This window comes from Manis javanica, chromosome 3, assembly GCF_040802235.1.
Source record: "Manis javanica isolate MJ-LG chromosome 3, MJ_LKY, whole genome shotgun sequence".
Lineage (NCBI taxonomy): Eukaryota > Metazoa > Chordata > Mammalia > Pholidota > Manidae > Manis > Manis javanica.
Window position 1 is genome coordinate 42394270 of NC_133158.1, and position 17576 is coordinate 42411845.

Sequence of the window (17576 nt, forward strand, 5' to 3'; positions counted from 1 at the left end):
GATCCAGGCCGTTTCTGGCTTTCCCCCGTCCTTCCCTTTTACCCCAGGCGCCAGCTGGAAGTTTCTGCCCACCGCCCTTCCCTGGGTAAGGCTGGGGCGCGGCGGGAGGCTGCAGGGAGAGCCGGGGTTCGCTGCCCCCCACCCATGTCGCGGCCACCGCGGGCGCTCTCCTGCCCCGACCGGTGCGAGGGCGGGCCACCTGCACCCTGGTCCCCTCAGTCCTGGGAGCGGCCCAGCACAGGCTGGCCCCCTGCAGGGTGAGGTGCTGGAGGCCCCCGCAGCGATGGCAATAATTTGTATACTATTCATGGGTCTCAGCACAGTGTCACCGCTTCGTGCTCATTTCCTGCAGGCACCGAGGAAAAGGCAAGGAAAGGGACGGAACGGGGGTGCGAACGTCCCTAGGTCCAGACAGCTGCTCACTGATCCCACTACTTCCTTCTAGAAACTTCCCAGGCCTGGCCGCCAGGGGGCGCTCGGAGCCGGACAGCCACTCCCTCCCACTCGTGCTGGTCACTGCAAAGTTCCAGATTATTTCCCAGGCCGGGTGGGGCTGCTGCCTGGACCTGTGACCTTGTGCCGCATCTCACCTTCCCCTGGCTGGTTAGAGGGAGGCTTGCTGCCACCATAGTCGGGGAGGGGGGCGCCCTGTGCATCCGAGCCAGCCACAGGAAGGAGGCGAGACGGCCCGGCAGGTGTCAGGGCCCAGGCGCTGTGCCGGCGTGTGTACCCGCTTCCTCCCGGCAGGAGTCAGTCCTTCAGCTATGAGCGCGGGGGAGCCCTCCTGCCGGCCGGGCTTGCCCAGGCGGGAGCTGCTCGGCGGGCCTCCGTAGGTGGGCGGGGGGCGGTTATCGTCCCGGCTCAGGCACGCCAGCGGCAGGGGCGGTGGCTGGGGATCCTGCCCGACCATCTCCAGAGAATTCCCTGGATGAGCAGCCATGCCAACCACGCGGAGGGTTGTTGAGAGAAATAACCATAAAAATTATGTTTTACATTGTATTCGGTTTACACAGTCACACGAACTCTGATTGCAGAAACATTCTTATTGGACTAGTACTTTTTCAAATTGCAGTTTGCACTGAGGTAGCGGTACAGGCACCTGCAGTGGTGGGACCCATCCCGAGGGGTCCCCTGTACCCGGGCCCGCGGTTCCCTGATGTGACGCCTCAAAGCAAAGCTGCCGCCTGGTATTGGAGCAGGACATGTACAGTGATCAGGGCTGCTGATCTTACTCAGACCTCTCCAGTTTTACTTGTGCTGGTGTGTGTGTATGTGTGTGTCTGCGTGTGTGTGTGTGTGTGTGTGTGTGTCTGTGGGGGGTGGATATTTAGCTCCATGCCCTGTGTGGAGCCTGTGTAGCTCCATAAATTCACCCCACAGTGAAGATGCTGAACAGTTTCATTGCCCTTTTAAGAACCACACCAAACTCTTTCACAAATCCATCACCTTCACCCCCAGCCTTAACCCTTGGCAACCACTGACCTATTCTCCGGTTCTAAAACATGGCCATTTCAAATGTTATATAATGCAATCAGTTTTCATTTCCCTCAAAGGAATGCCCGGGGGTGCAGGTGGTGACTGAGAAGGTGGTTGCATACTTAGATTTTTTTAGGAAACTGATACCTCCTTTCCAGAGTGACTCCACGACTTCACATTCCTGCCAGAAATGTATGAGAGCTCCCGTTTTCCAAGTCCTCATCAGGCCCTGGTGTGGCACTGTGTTTTATTTTAGCCATTGGGATGGGTGCCTGGTGGCATCTCGCCGTGGTTGTGATGTGCATCTCCCTGATGGCTATGATGCTGTGTGTCTGTTAACATGCTCCTTGGCCTCTGTGGATGCTCTTGATGGAATGTCTGCTCGTGTGTTTTGGCCATTTTCGTATTAGATTTTCTGCTGTTGAGTTGTGAGAGTTGTTTATACACTCCAGATACAAGTCCTTTGTTAGATATGCAGTTTGCAAGTATTTTCTCCCAGTCTGTGGCTTGTCTGTCTATCTTCCTCTCACGGGCATTCACAGAGCAGAAGTTTTTAATTTTGGTGAGGCCCGATATATCAATTTTTCCTTTTGTCTGTTGTGTTTATGGTGCCAAGTTGAATAACTCCTTGCCTAGTTCTAGCTTCCAAAGATTTTTGCTTATTTTTTCCCTAAATGATGTATAGTTTTATGTTTTGCATTTAATTCTATGATGCATTTTGAGTTAATTTTTGTGTAGGATGTGAACTTTAGGTCAAGGTTCATTTTTTTGGACATTTGGGTGTCTAATTGTTCCAGCACCATTTGTGAAAGAGGCTATCTCTTCTCCCTTGAATTGCTTTTACACCTTTGCCAAAAATCAGCTGGGCATATTGTGTGGGCCTATTTCTGAGTCCTCTGCTATTTCTGTTCATCTCTGTGTCTGTCCATTTGCTAATACCCCGTTGTCTTGATTACTGCAGTGATATCGTAAGCCTTTTTATCAGATAGAGTGGTTCCTCTCATTTTACTCTTCCTTTTCAACATTGTTGTAGGTATTCCAGGGCCCGTAACTTTCCATATAAATTTTAAAATATGCCTATCTATTTCTACAAAAAACTTTGATGGAATTGATAAGAAATGCACAAACCTATAGATTAATCTGGGGAGCATTACCATCTTTACTATGTTGTCTTCCAATCCATGTACATGGTATATCTCTATTTATTAGGTCTTCCTTAATTTCTTTCATCAGAATATTACCATTTTCAAAATATAGATCCTTAAGTTGTGTTAAGTGTTTACCTAAGTATTCCTCTTTTCAAGTGATCATAAATGGTATTGTTCTTAATGTCAGGTCTGCGTGTTTACTGATCATATATAGAAATGCCGTCACTTTATGTGGGCTGGTCTTGTACCCCATGACTTTGCTGAACTCATTATTTCTAAGAGTTTGGGTTTTTTGGTCTCTTATTATTTCTAAGAATTTGAGTTTTTTGGTAGATTCCTTGGGATTTTATATGTAGGTGTTCATGCCATCTGTAAACAGATAGTTTCATTTTTTTCCCTTCTCATCTGTATGCTTTTTATTTCTTTTTCTTCCCTTATTCCAGTGGCTAGAAATTCCAGGACTACTTTGAATAAAGGTGGTGTGAGAAGACAACCTTGCCCTGTTCCCAGTCTTAGGGGAAAATATTTAGAATTTATTCAGCATGACATCAGCTGTAGGTGTCTTATAAATGCTTTTATTCCCTTCGAGATAATTCCCCTAATTTACTAACTTCTAAGAGTTGTTTTCATGAATGGCTGTTGTATTTTGCCTGTATTTTTTTGATGTGAGTTGACATGGCCATAGGATTGTTCTTTAGTTTGTCGATATGGTGGATTACATTGTTTATTTTCTGATGTTGAACCCATCTTTTATAGCCAGAATAAATCCTACTTGGTCATGCTGTTTAATTCCTCTCTATACATTTTTGAATTAGGTCTGCTAATATTTTCTTGAGGAATTTCCCATCTAAGTTCATGAGAGAGATTAGCCTCGCATTGTCTTTTTTGTGTGTTGTTTTTGTCTGGTTTTGGCATCAGGGTAATGCTGGCCTCACAAAATGAGTTGGGAAATATTTATCCCTCTTTTATTTTCTGGAAGTGTCTAATTAATAAGTTAATTCTCATTGTATTTATGAGTGAAATTCTCATTATATTTATGAGTGTAATTCTTCACTGTATTTCCTTATTATCCTTTAGGTGTCTGCAGGGTCTCTAGTGATATCCCCTGTTGCATTTCTGATGTTATTTGTGACTTCTTACATTTATTTTTTGTCAGTTTTGCTATAGGTTTGTCAATTTTATTGATTTTCCAAAGAACTACCTTTTTGTTCCATCTATTCTTTCCCTATGTTCAATTTCACTGGTTTCTGCTCATAACCTATTTCCTTCCTCATTTCTTTAGATTTATTTGGCTTTTATTTTTCCGATTTTTTTAGGTAGAAACTGAAATTTTTGACCTGAGAGCTTTCCTCATTTCTAATGTAAGTTAACACATTTTCCTCTCAGCACTGTGTTAGCAGCGTCCCATGAACTCTGATATGTTATAAATTCATTTTCATTCCATTCTATATACTTTTATATTTCTTTTAAACTTCCCTTTGACATATGGGTTATTTAGAGGTGTGTCATTTACTTTCTATATGATCAGAGATTTTCCTGTCGTCGGCTGCTGATTTCTCATTTGATTCTGTTGTGATCAGAGAACAGACTGATATTATTTCTTTTAGATTTGATGAGACTTATTTTATGGCCAAGTATATGGTCCATCTTGGTGAATTTTTGTGGACACTTAGAAAAAAATGTGTATCCTGCTATTGTTGGGTGAAATATTCTATAAATAACAGTTAGATCCTGTGGGTTGGTGCACAGTCAGACCTGTGTCTTTGCTGGTTTTCTGACTGGCGCGTCTTCCAGTTGCTGGGAGAGGGTCTTGCAGTCTCCATTTACAACTGTGGGCCTTGCTGTTGCTTCCTTTAGCTCTATCAGTCCTTGTCTCGTGTTTTGAGGCTCTGTTCTTGGTAAGGACTACCACTTTTGAAATATTTAAAAGCAAAGTAACTCTTTGAAAGCCATGTAATTGTTCTGAAAATTTTGAGAGTATAGGCACCACGTTTTTTATTATGAACTACTTTCAATGTCGTCACACTTTCTTGGGTGCTCACCATGGGAGGAAAGGCCAGGTCCGTGGCAGTCTGGGTCTCAGGAACTAACTAAATTTTCCCTTTAATATTATTTATTTTTTATTTTTTATTTTGGTATCATTTATATACAATTCAATGAACAATATTATGGTTACTAGACTCCCCCCATTATCAAGTCCCCCCCACACACACCATTACAGTCACTGTCCATCAGCGTAGTAAGATACTACAGAGTCACTACTTGTCTTCTCTGTGTTCTACTGCCTTCCCTGTGACCCCCCCCCACCACCACATTACGTGTGCTAATCGTAATGCCCCCTTTACCCCCTTAAACCTCCACTGGCTTGTGTATAAGCCTGATTGACGAGGCTGCTAGCGGGTGGGGTTTATAGTCACACAACTATAATAGAACTGCTAAATCACATTCTTCTCCAGCTGACCATAGGCATTCAGTCCATATAAAGGGATTCCAAATAAGGGAACTAGGCCATCTTAGCGCATATGCTTCCCGATACTGCCTGGGTGGAGTGCTCTCTGGAGAGTGGGTCTGCCTGTGCGAGCTGGGGCTTGCCTTGAATCCTGCAGCCTGACATGGATGCGATGGCCAGTGTGTGGGCGGGAAGAGGACAGGGCCCAGGGCAGAGCAGAAACAGACTGAAGCCGGGCTCCTTTGTGTGAGGAGGCACGGAGAGGCCCAGGAGCCTGGACATGCTCATGGGATGGGGGTCCCCCACGAGAGCACAGACGAGAGAACGGCTCAGCGCTGAGGCCAGGCCAGGCCAGGCCAGGGGAGGAGAAGAAATAAGTTCCCTGGGCCAGCCTGTGGGGGAGACAAGGCAGCTCAGGCATTTTCCTGTTGGTTTCTGAGGTCCACAGGGAAAGCATCTGTGTCTTGGTGGCCATCCGACAGTGAGCAGAAGGGGCACACTGCCGGGAAAGAGCTGATGTGGCCGCCCCAGGCTCACCCCCTTGCCTGCCCCCCTCCGGAATGTCCCGGAGTTAGATCAGGAACCGTGGCCCTTGGCAGGAGGCCCCAGGGAGGCAAGGGCAGTGGGGGACCCCTTTTCCTGGAGGAAGCAGCGGCCCGTCAGGTGGAGACAGGAGCCGATGGCAGGGGGAAGAGGCCGCTGGCCCGGCGCCTGGGTTGGCTCACTGAGGTCGCAGGCACCCACCTCCAGGTTTGTGAGCCGGTAGTAACTGGATTTGCCATCCAAGCCCTTGAAGGGAATAAATGGGAATTGTTATGCAGGCTGTAGATATAAGGCAGTTTCTTAAGGGGAAAATAGTCATCAATGGGTATAAAACAGCTTTTAAAAGGGATTACCACTATCAAGACATTTTTCACCTAAGATACTGGCAAAACAATAAAGCAGTTTCCAACAATGTGTCTCATGATGAATTTTCGTAAAGGAACCTCAGTCTCCCCAAAGTGAGTGCACCGTGCTGCTCTGCTGAGAGACGGAGTCTGCAGTCAGAGCTGGGCTTCACTGACACAAAGGAGTGAAATATAATCTCAGGAGCTTTTTAGTGTCTTCTTCCAAATTTTGCCTTGTGGAAAGTGAGAAATATAATCTCAGGATACAATGGCACATACATATGTATTTATGCTGGTATATATAAATACCTACATGTATGATCATTTTTATGTAAAGAGTATTTTTATTTTATTTTATTTTGGTATCATTAACCTACAATTACATGAGCAACATTATGGTTGCTAAGACTGCTCCCATTATCAAGTCCCCACCACATACCCCATTGCAGTCACTGCCCATCAGTGTAGTAAGATGCTATAGAATCACTACTTGTCTTCTGTGTGCTATACTGCCTTCCCCGTGCCCCAACCCCTGCTACATTGAGTGTGTTAATCATAATGCCCCTTTTTCCCCTTATCCGTCCCTTACAACCTATCCTCCACAGTCCCTGTCAGTCCACAGAATGGACTGACAGAATGGTAACTGTCAGTCCATTCTTGGGTTCTGTGAGTCTGCTGCTGTTTTGTTCTTTCAGTTTTTCTTTGTTCTTATACTCCACATATGAGCGAAATCATTTGATACTTGTCTTTCTCTGCCTGGCTTATTTCACTGAGCATAATACCCTCTAGCTCCATCCCTATTGTTGCAAATGGTAGGATTTGTTTTCTTCTTTTCACTGAATAATATTCCATTGTGTATATATACCATATCTTCTTTATCCATTCATCTACTGATGGACACTTAGGTTGCTTCCATTTCTTGGCTATTGTAAATAGTGCTGCGATAAACATAGGGGTGCATCTGTCTTTTTCAAACTGGATTCGTGCATTCTAAGGGTAGGTTCCTAAGAGTGGAATTGCTGGGTCAAATGGTATTTCTATTCTGAGTTTTTTGAGGAACCTCCATACTCCTTTCCACAATGGTTCAACTAGTTTACATTCCCACCAGCAATGTAGGAGGTTCCCTTTCTCCAGAACCTCGCCAACATTTGTTGTTTGTCTTTTGGATGGTGGCCATCCTAACTGGTGTGAGGTGATATCTCATTGTGGTTTTAATTTGCATTTCTCTGATGCTTAGTGATGTGGAGCATCTTTTCATGTGCCTGTTGGCCATCTGAATTTCTTCTTTGGAGAAGTGTCTGTTCAGCTCCTCTGCCCATTTTGTAATTGGATTATTTGCTTTTTGTTTGTTGAAGTGCATGAGCTCTTTATATATTTTGAGTGTCAATCCCTTATCAGATATGTCATTTATGAATATATTCTCCCATAATGTAGGATGCCTTTTTGTTCTACTGATGGTGTCCTTTGCTGTAGAGAAACTTTTTGGTTTGATATAGTCCCACTTGTTCATTTTTGCTTTTGTTTCCCTTGCCAAGGGAGATATGTTCATGAAGAAGTTGCTCATGTTTATGTCCAAGAAAGTTTTGCCTATATTTTCTTCTAAGAGTTTTATGGTTTCATGACTCAGATTCAGGTCTTTGATCCATTTGGAGTTTACTTTTGTGTATGGAGTTACGCAGTAATCCAGTTTCAGTCTCTTACATGTAGCTGTCCAGTTTTGCCAACTCCAGCTGTTGAAGTACCTGTCATTTCCCCATTGTATATCCATGGCTCTTTTATCATATTTTAATTGACCATATATGCTTGGGTTTATATCTGGACTCTCTATTTTGTTCCACTGGTCTGTGGGTCTGTTCTTGTGCCAGTACCAAATTGTCTTGATTACTGTGGCTTTGTAGTAGAGCTTGAAGTTGGGAAGTGAGATTCCCCCCTGCTTTATTCTTCCTTCTCAGGATCACTTTAGCTATTCAGGGTTCTTCTGCGGTTCCATATGAATTTTAGGACTATTTGTTCCAGTTCATTGAAGAATGCTGGTGGTATTTTGATAGGGATTGCATTGAATCTGTAGATTGCTTTAGACAGGATGGCCATTTTGTCAATATTAATTCTGCCTATCCAAGAGCATGGGATGAATTTGCATTTATTAGTGTCCTCTTTAATTTCTCTTTAGAGTGTCTTATAGTTTTCAGGGCATAGGTCTTTAATTTCCTTGGTTAGGTTTATTCCTAGGTATTTTATTCTTTTTGATGCAATTATAAATGGAATTGTTTTCCTGATTTCTCTTTCTGCTAGTTCATCATTAGTGTAGAGGAATGCAACAGATTTCTGTGTATTAATTTTGTATCCTGCAACTTTGTTGAATTCAGATATTAGTTCTAGTAGTTTTGGAGTGGAGTCTATAGGGTTTTTTATGTACAATATCATGTCATCTGCAAACAGTGACAGTTTGCCTTCTTCCTTACCAATCTGGAAGTCTTTTATTTCTTTGTGTTGTCTGATTTCCATGGCTAGGACCTACAGAACTATGTTGAATAAAAGTGGGGAGAGTGGGCATCCTTGTCTTGTTTCCAATCTTAAAGGAAAAGCTTTCAGCTTCTCACTGTTCAGTATGATGTTGGCTGTAGGTTTGTCATATATGGCCTTTCTTATGTTGAGGTACTTGCCCTCTATACCTATTTTGTTGAGAGTTTTTATCATGAATGGATGTTGAATTTTGTCGAATGCTTTTTCAGCATCTATAAAGGATTATCTATGGGGTTTTGTCCTTTTTGTTGATGTGGTTGATGATGTTGATGGATTTTCTAATGTACCATCCTTGCATCCCTGAGATGAATTCCACTTGGTCATGGTGTATGATCCTTTTGATATATTTTTTAATTTGGTTTGCTAATATTTTGTTGAGTATTTTTGCATCTATGTTCATCAGGGATATTGGTCTGTAGTTTTCTTTTTTGTGGTGTCTTTGCCTGGTTTTGGTATTATAGTGATGCTGGCTTCATAGAATGAGTTTGGAAGTATTCCCTCCTCTTCTATTTTTTGAAAAACTTTAAGGAGAATGGGTATTATGTCTTCTTTATATGTCTGATAAAATTCAGCAGTGAATCCATCTGGCCTGGGGGTTTTGTTCTTGGGTAGGTTTTTGATTACCACTTCAATTTCATTGCTGGTAATTGGTCTGTTTAGATTTTCTGTTTCTTCCTTGGTCAGTCTTGGAAGGTTGTATTTTTCTAGAAAGTTGTCCATTTCTTCTAAGCTACCCAGTTTGTAGGTATATAGATTTTCATAGTAGTCTCTAATAATTCTTTGTATTTCTGTGGTGTCCGTAGTTATTTTTCCTTTCTCATTTCTGATTCTGTTTATGTGTTTAGATTCTCTTTTTCTCTTAATAAGTCTGGCTAGAGGCTTATCTATTTTTATATTTTTTCAAAGAACCAGCTCTTGGTTTCATTAATTTTTTCTATTGTTTTACCTTTAATATTATTTTATGAAACTTTTTTTCATTGTCTTCTTATGGGGAAAAATGAAAAAGATTAAGGGTGGGCCTACAAGGAACATTCTAAGCCTCCCATTAAGACACTGAAGAACTGGGCTATCACCTTTCCAAAGCCGAGATTTAAAACTAGAACGTTACAGATGAATAGTGGACAGGAAGCCATTCCTTGAGTGTACCGTGATGAAAATTTCACCCGGGTGCCTGGGCTCTGTGTGACCCTGGACTTAGCAGCCCCACAGCCACCTTTCTCCCCAACTGAAGGAAGTGTGTGGGAATACAAGGGAGAGAGGATGGCACAGGAAGAACCTTAGGTCTCCTCTAACGCACAATGCCGGCAGCACTGTGGCAGAGTCTGCTCCGCGGCACGAGCAGGCCCTTGTGTCCCGTGTCACATCCCAGGCATGTGATTGGCGCCTGGAGCACCAGGACATCTCTGTGAGGTGCCTCTGAGGCTTCAGCACCTCTTGGAGGATGGACAGTGAAGGAGGGGCGGATCCAGGCCTCACCCACCGTGCAGTTGCCTGGGGGTCCAGGTACTCTTCTTCACCTCCCCCTGGCCCCCCAGCCCTTCCTCATCGCCTGCCCTGGCTGGATTTCAGGGTTGTCAGGAAGAGAAAACAGGATCCTACTGGGGGGCTACTTCTGTCATTTGGTTTTAAGTAAACCTCTAGGAGCAACCCTAATGATGAAAGTGATACAAACGTTTCTGGTTTTGTTTCCAGCAGGTGAGAAGTTTGCAAAGAAGCTGGAACGTGACAACAGCTCTCAGACGGGTGGCCTATCCTGCAGCCCCGACCCCTCTCCTCAGGGCCTCCATCCCCCGGGAGGCCCTGCCCAGCGGGGACACACAGAGCAGAGGAGGACATGGCCAACACGGTAGGACCTGGCCAGGAATCACAGCCCTTTACACATCCTGGACGCACCCACGGCCATACAACCAATGTGCCTCATTCTAGAGCCCAGGCCTCAGTCACTGTATTTATAATAAAAAAGAGAAGACATGAATAAAAGATATAAAATAGAAATAAAGTTTAGTGGGGATCTTTAAGGATAACCAAGTCCAGGGCCTTTGTCTAGGGAACCACAGTCTCCGTCTTGTCCAGACACAACTGACGGCCGAATCGCTGGGTGGCTTGGCCTCGTCGCCGTGCCTTTGACTTTGGGGCTTATGGAACGTCGCAGCAGCAGCAGCCTCGGGACGTGTCTGGACTGTAACTGCCGTCCCTGGGAAGCTCTTGGCCTGTAACTAACATGTGAGTCTCTTGTCCTTTTTCAGGAGAAGTGGGAACAGGTCACCATCAGTCCAGGCTGGATGGAAACTCCTCATTCCTGAAATAAAACATTCACCTACACACCTTTGTCTAGGGGTAGACATGGACTGACACTGACCAAAGGGCCCTATCAGGGGCTCATGTGGGGGTGGCAGGTGGTTGGGGGGGAACGGGGCAGGGCATGGGGGCAGGGGTCTTTAGGCTGGGCCACTCAGAGGCGCCACACTGGGTCCCAGACAGGCCAGACTCCGCCAGGGCCCACAGGCGAGAGGAAGGGGCAGCGCCCGGGAGGGCCGCCCAGTCTGCTCCCGCAGGGACTGAAGTGCGGATCAGCGGGCAATGTTCTGTGCCCGCACTTACCCAGGTCCCAGAGCCCCTCCCAGGCGAGGAGGCAGCAGGTGGATTCTGGACGCGCTTGCTGGGAGGACCAGGGCTTGTGCAGCCCTCGCTGGGGCTGAGTGGGGGCGGGAGGGCGCAGCAACTGCACCTTGGCAGCCGGCTGAGGCGGGAGGGGGACCAGGACGAGACAAACCAGACGTAGGTCTCCCCATCTCACTCTAGGTTTGAACCCCTGGGAGGTCATGTTAGGGCCTAACATAGGTCTGGGGGCTTGTCTGGGGGAAGGACGGTGGCCCTCGGCACTCTCTCTGGACGGGAAGGATGCCGGCAGCCGGAGCTGGGCTAAGTCGGGGTGCAGAATCGGAGGGGCACAAACAAGTCCCCTGCTTCTACTATTTCTGGGGCGGGATTTGCTCTGTTCCCTTGTGAGCAAGCCTGCACCTCAACCGCATGCACCACTCACGCCTCTGGGATTTGCTGGGTGGGACGCGGGCTCCATGGACTCAAAGGGCAGGAACTGCAGCTGCGCTCAGTGGGTCGCTGAAATCTAAGAGATAACAGACAGCTGGCCCAGCCCAGGCCTTGTTTAACTTCAGGGAAGGTGTGAGCAAACGGGTCAGGGGCGGGCTGGGCTGTGGGAGTGGGCGCGGAGCCCCTCCCAGGGCAGGTACGCCTCCCAGCAGGGACTCGTGACTCACAGCGGGCGGGGCCAGGGGACTAGCCTCTCTGTCTGGGGAGAGCAAAATCCTTACATTTTATTTTTTTAAGTACAGTATTTTTTCAGTTATAAAAGTTAACTGTGCTCACTCTAAAAGCATTTCAGTGACTAGGAAAGCAGAATGGAAGGAAAACAATAATGTAACTCACCCTCTTAGCTCCCAGTGACGCTGGGCACATGTCCTCTTTTTCTCCTGAGTCATTTGTATCTTTGGTTATTTTGTTCTTTTTAATGTAACACTGTAGCAGGCAGATTCCCCAGGTTATTAAAAATTCCACAGAAACACACTAGTGATGACTGTTTGATATTTTACCATGTAGCTGATCAACATTTGTTAATGATTTTTCCATTATTGGTAATTTGGGCTGTTTGCAGTTTTTTACAAATACTAAAATTTGTTTTGATAAACATCTTCATAAAATGATTTTTCTGTGTTTAGGATTTTTTCTCTGGGGCATCCCTGAGTGTAGATTTACTGGGGCAGTGTTTTCTTTTTAGGACCCTTGATACAAAGTATTATGTTGATTCCCACAAAGGTGATGCCTATGTCCACTTACTATGGATCTAAGTGTCCATTTCACCTAATTTTGAACAGCACTGTACCTTCTGATTAAAAGCCAAAATCTGACAATTTGACTGGCTTGAACATTGTTACAGTTATTTTGAATAATTTCTTGAATTACTAATTATTTTTCTTATCTTTCCTATAATTTTCAGGCACTTAGGTCTTGAAATTTTAAAACCTTTATCCATCTTATACACAATCCACATTTTATAGTTTGAAATTTTTATATCCAAAGTTTAAAATATTTTACATAGTCAAATTTGCTTTCTAGCTATATACGTTATGTACATTTAGATGATTTCTTTACATTGTCACAAGGCCTAGAAATACCTAAACCTTCTTGGCATCAGTTAAATATTTACTGTCATTTTCTTTAATTCACATAAAGAGTAGCTGCTACAGTAACTGCTTTGGTTTTGGTCAAGAGATCAAAGTTGGCTGTCGCAGTTTCCTTCCCATTTCATGTGCCATCATCATCTGCTATCCTTTCAGCTGGATGTAATTATTTTCCTGACAGGGTGACCCAAAGCTTGACATCTACAGGACATGAGTCCCTATGTGGTCTTGTGCTGACGGGGCTGCTGCTGTTTTCCGTCGACCAGGACTGCTGGGCAAGAAAACACCAACAGAAACCCAGCCTCCCTCCGGCTGCAAGCTCAGCTCCCGGTCCCCATGGTGTGGCTGCAGCACAATCTCCCTTGGTGATCAGGACAGTCCCTCTGGTCCGTTCTCTACCTCCGCCTGCTGGTTCAGTGGCCTGAAGAAACCAGAAGGGCAGCCTCCACAGCCAACTCAGTCGGGACCCTAGAGCGTGTTTCCAAGTGACAGCCAGCCTCTCTTGCACACTATCACTCTGACCACTAAGGCCACACTCATGGGGATGGCAAGCAAGATTTCTCCCAAGTTACATCCTTAAATCATAAGAAAAACCACACCTGCTTTATTGCTTGGTTTCTGGATGTGCACTTTGGCTGAGAAGGAACCATATGTGTCTCTGGTTTAAGGCGAAGGCAAACTGTAGTCCACCAGCTGCCTGCTGAGCAGGCGATTCCACCATGCTATCAGCTAACAGCTCCTGGGTGATGGAGCCTGCGGAAAGACCACCGAATTACTTGGACATTGTTATATTTCCTTGCCCTAAAATGGATTGTGTTGGACCCATATACTAGATCATGAGGTCATAAACTCATGAGAGGTGCTCCCTGCGTCCACTGCAGGCTCAGAGGAGGGGCGTGTCCACACCACACCAGACCATGTGACTCTGCCCCTTCACAGCAGAAGGGATGCCATGGAATCATCTTGCCACCAGGCTGCTGGGTGCTGCTCCTGGGGAATGATGCCATGTTCAGACTCACATGCCAACCTCTGCTGTTGGCAGGATGGGAACTCAGAAATGGAATCAGCTACAGTGAGGGGCTCAGAACAGCCAGAATAAGGGGAAACTCTTCATATTGATCCTATGTCACCATTGTCACTTTTTACATGGACAAATTATATGTGGGCAGGAAAAAGAAAACTGATGTATCTATATTTATGAGATTTTAAGTCAGCCCTGGTTGGCACCTTAATTACAGCCTGTAGAGACTCTGACCTAAAAGTCTTGGCTAAGCTGTAACCAAATATCTGACCCACAGAAACTGTGAGATATAAATGTTTGTTGTTTAAAAGCACTGAGTTTCGGGGTCATTTGTCAGATGGCAACAGAGAACTAATACAAATCTGTGCTGTGTTTCTCTTACTGGAACTTCCCAGAGATACCCGTCAATGCCAATTTCTGTCAAAATACTACACAAGCCATTGCAACTTCTGGGCCCAAGTGGGACGGCATCTTATATTGCAGCCTGGCCCGACTTCTGCAGAGCCATTTATTACTCTGTATTCCACTGCAGACTTTACTGACAGCGTGGTACATGAGCCAGGATGATGTGTCAAATGCAGTATGTGTAAGCTCCAAACTCCAAAGAGGCCCATAAATACTTATTGGGGTGAATGGTTCAATGTGCAGACATTTGTTTTTCCCTTGAGAGAGAATATTTCCATTGCCCAGGTCTGCACACCTCACTTACAGGCCAGGTCCCTGAACTTCTGCAGTTGCCCTCTCTGACACACACCTGCTTTACTAGGTGTCTTCTTTCCTGTTTTATGATCCAATTAACATAACATCACAGCATGAATGTAATGGGACTGCAGGATGTTTAACAAAACATTCAGATTCCTCCAGAGGTGGGACAGACCCCTGAGCCCACGCCATAGAGGTGCATTGCTCCTGTCATGCAAAGGCAAAATACTGCTCATTATCCTTTCTGAAAGGATTGGGAGAAAATCGAACATTTCCTCGGTTAATAGCTGCACATCAAATGCCAGAGAGTTTGCTCCAGGGCTGACAGCACCCAGGATCCAAGATGCAGCCATCATCAGTCGATTAAATGCGTGATGCTCGGAACACAGGGCTTGCTGGGTGACAGTCTGTGGCCAGATCTTGCCTGTGTCTGTTTTTGTACAACCTGCAAACCAGGAATTGTTTCCATATCTTTTTAAGGGTTGTGAAAATAAAATAAAGAAAATGAGATGGAGACCAAATGTGGCCCACGGAGCCAGACACATCCACTCCTGGGTCCTTCAAGTCCTCACTTGGACTGTGGCATTGGTTTGATTCACTGTCTTGGTGAGAGGGACTTCACCTAACATCCCTCACGCCAGGGACCAGAGAAGCACTGTATGCTTTACATTCCAGGCCTGGGGTGGGGACCCCCAAGGGGCCCACAGTGAGACAGACTTGGGCCAGCCCTCCGTCTCACACCTGAAACCCACAGGCTCCCTCTTTGCTGAACCACGTGGGGCTTGGGTCTCTGAGGATTAGTGTCAGGTCAGAGCTAATATGTAATGACCTTCAGAACACCTCGATATATTCCTTTCTCCAGCACACAGTCACCTGCTTCTATCAGTTTCTTAGGACTGCTGTAACCAAGTACCACAAACTGAATTTACAGCAGAAATGTATTGTCTCACAGTCTCGGGGCTGGACGTCTGTGATCAAGGCATCAGCTGGGCTGCTTCCTGCTGCAGCTGAGCAGAGAACCTGCCCCAGGGCAGCCCCGGCCTTTCTGTTGGCTTGCAGATGGTATTGTCCCTGCATCTGCACATTGTCTTGCCTCTCTGTACATCTGTGTCTGAATGTCCCCTTTTAATAAGGACACCAGTCCTACTGGATTTGGGTCTGCCCTAATGACCTCACCTGAACTTGGTCATCTGCAAAGATCCTTTTGCCACATTCACAGGTACTGGGGGTGAGGGCTGCAGCATCTTATTGGGGCCCCAACACAGGTCAACCCATAGCACTGGTAAATGGCCGAGGTCCTTCTCAGGAAGGCTTTGGGGAAGACTCATCCTAAGCACCTGAGGCCTTGGTGCAGCTCGTCCTCGGAGGGATCTCCTCCACTCTTGCTGAGGCCCTCTGGTCCCACATAACTCTGGCCTGAGAGGCAGGAGGAAGCACAGGGTCTGTGAAGGATGCTGGTGGCCCCACACCAGGGCATTTCTAAATGGTGGGAGCACCCTCTGGGCACTCTGGGGTGGCAGGGAGGGTGCATACAATACATCCACTCCACAGCCACCCCAACACTGAAGCCTCCCTGAGCCCAGGCCCCCTCTTCTGCTGCAGCACTGGGCTTCCCACACCTGGTGTGTAGGTGCAGCTCCTGGGAACTTTCTGGAATGCAGGTTTGACATCCCGAAGTCTTGGAGGGAGCCTGTCTATCAAGGCCCCAGGGATGGGTGCTGTAACCAGAGGCCACCTTCCAGCCCAGGGCTTCGTCACCCTCAAGGTGGCCACAACCTCCGTGTGCTTGTTTAGGAGCACACCTGAACCCACACCTGAGTCCTGCCAAGGATGTCGGGCCTCTGGGTGTGGCTCTACATTCTCACCTCCAACCCCCGGCTCCTGCCAAGGCGGCCCTGCAGCTCTTTGAGGGTGCCAGGCCCTGCCCGTCCGGCCACGAGGGGCCTAACCTACGCACCTGGCAGCTGTGCAGTGCTAAGCTGAGAACAGCTCATAATGTGCCTGCATCCTGGGCCAGTGGGGGGGTGGCCGGTGGTCAGCAGAGGCTCCCGTGGGGTGAGGGCTGCTCCACATCCCAGGGGGGACGGTCATTCGTGCCTGTGGAGAAAGCTCAGGGGGGTGGTTTCAAGATCCCCAGCCTCACATTTGTGCCCAGATGTCCCAATCCCATCTCTAATTTCACTCTTTCCTCACCACAGCCGAGGTCCTGGAGTAAAGAAGTGGAAGTGGCAAACATTGACTGTGCGGCAAACCTTGGATTGGGCCTTGGCCTGACCCGCAGCGCTCCGCCCTGCAGACCCCCGAGCTAAGCAGAGAAACCCCCTCCCATTGTCCTGCTCTTGGGTGGGCGCCCTCAAGCTTCGAGTCTCCTTTCCAAGTGTTGTGAAGGTCTCTCAGAAGAAACCAGTGGGCCCCCGACCTTTATCACATGACTGTCCCCGCAGAAGCTACACACCTCCCACGGGCCCTCCCAGGGGCCCTGCCTCACACCCACTTCATTTCACGTCACTGTCTTGTTGAGAAGCTGTGACACCCACCGACCAAGCCGAGAGTCAGAACCCTGGCTTCCTGGACCAGGAGACATGCGCGAAGAGCCAGCCTCAGCAGCTTATGTTGAGGGTCTGTTGACGGGTCACAGGGGTGGCGATTTCTGTATCCGTTGGAGGCCTGGCAGGAAACAGGCCAATCACTCTTGTGCAGGCCTGTTATTTCAAGGCTCGTCTTGGGTGGGTCCCCCAGACTTGGATTCTCAAATAGCTGGAAACCACTTCGTGTTCACCTTTAAAGGACCACCCGGGGGCCTCACCTGCTCCTTCCCCGAATCCCTGCCGCAGGGGAGCTGTGAGCCATTGTTGACACACTGTACCTTTCACGGGCCATCTCTTGTGGGCTGTGAATTACTTGCTGAGTGTGATGTTGACATTAGCAGGGTGACACAGTCAAGCTAGACCAGGTCATGACCCAGGAGACTCCCAGGAGTAAGAGAGGTAATTTCTGAATCTCAAATCCCATAACCAGGATGACTATGCGACTAGCACTTTCCTCTATCAGTAAATGTGTCAATCTGTGTGGCCCCGGTGTGGACACACCTTCTAATCAGTGGGGTATTTGGAATGGAGGATTGCAGGACCCTCCTTAGGCAAATGTTATCTCACTCTCTAGGCAAACAGA

General features: G+C 46.9%; 1 long non-coding RNA gene across 2 annotated transcripts; it reads right to left on the minus strand.

The window, feature by feature from the left end:
- Positions 1-11924: 11924 nt before the first annotated feature.
- Positions 11925-17432, minus strand: LOC118971750 (uncharacterized). 2 transcript variants are annotated; one of them, XR_005060388.2, is made up of 5 exons: positions 16943-17432; positions 16363-16502; positions 15743-15821; positions 13282-13435; positions 11925-12020 (listed from the first exon to the last, which is right to left on the minus strand). It is a non-coding gene; the product is annotated as an uncharacterized lncRNA (long non-coding RNA). The 2 variants fall into 2 exon arrangements; XR_005060387.2 differs by having other exon boundaries at positions 15582-15821.
- Between the last annotated feature and the right edge of the window lie 144 nt (positions 17433-17576).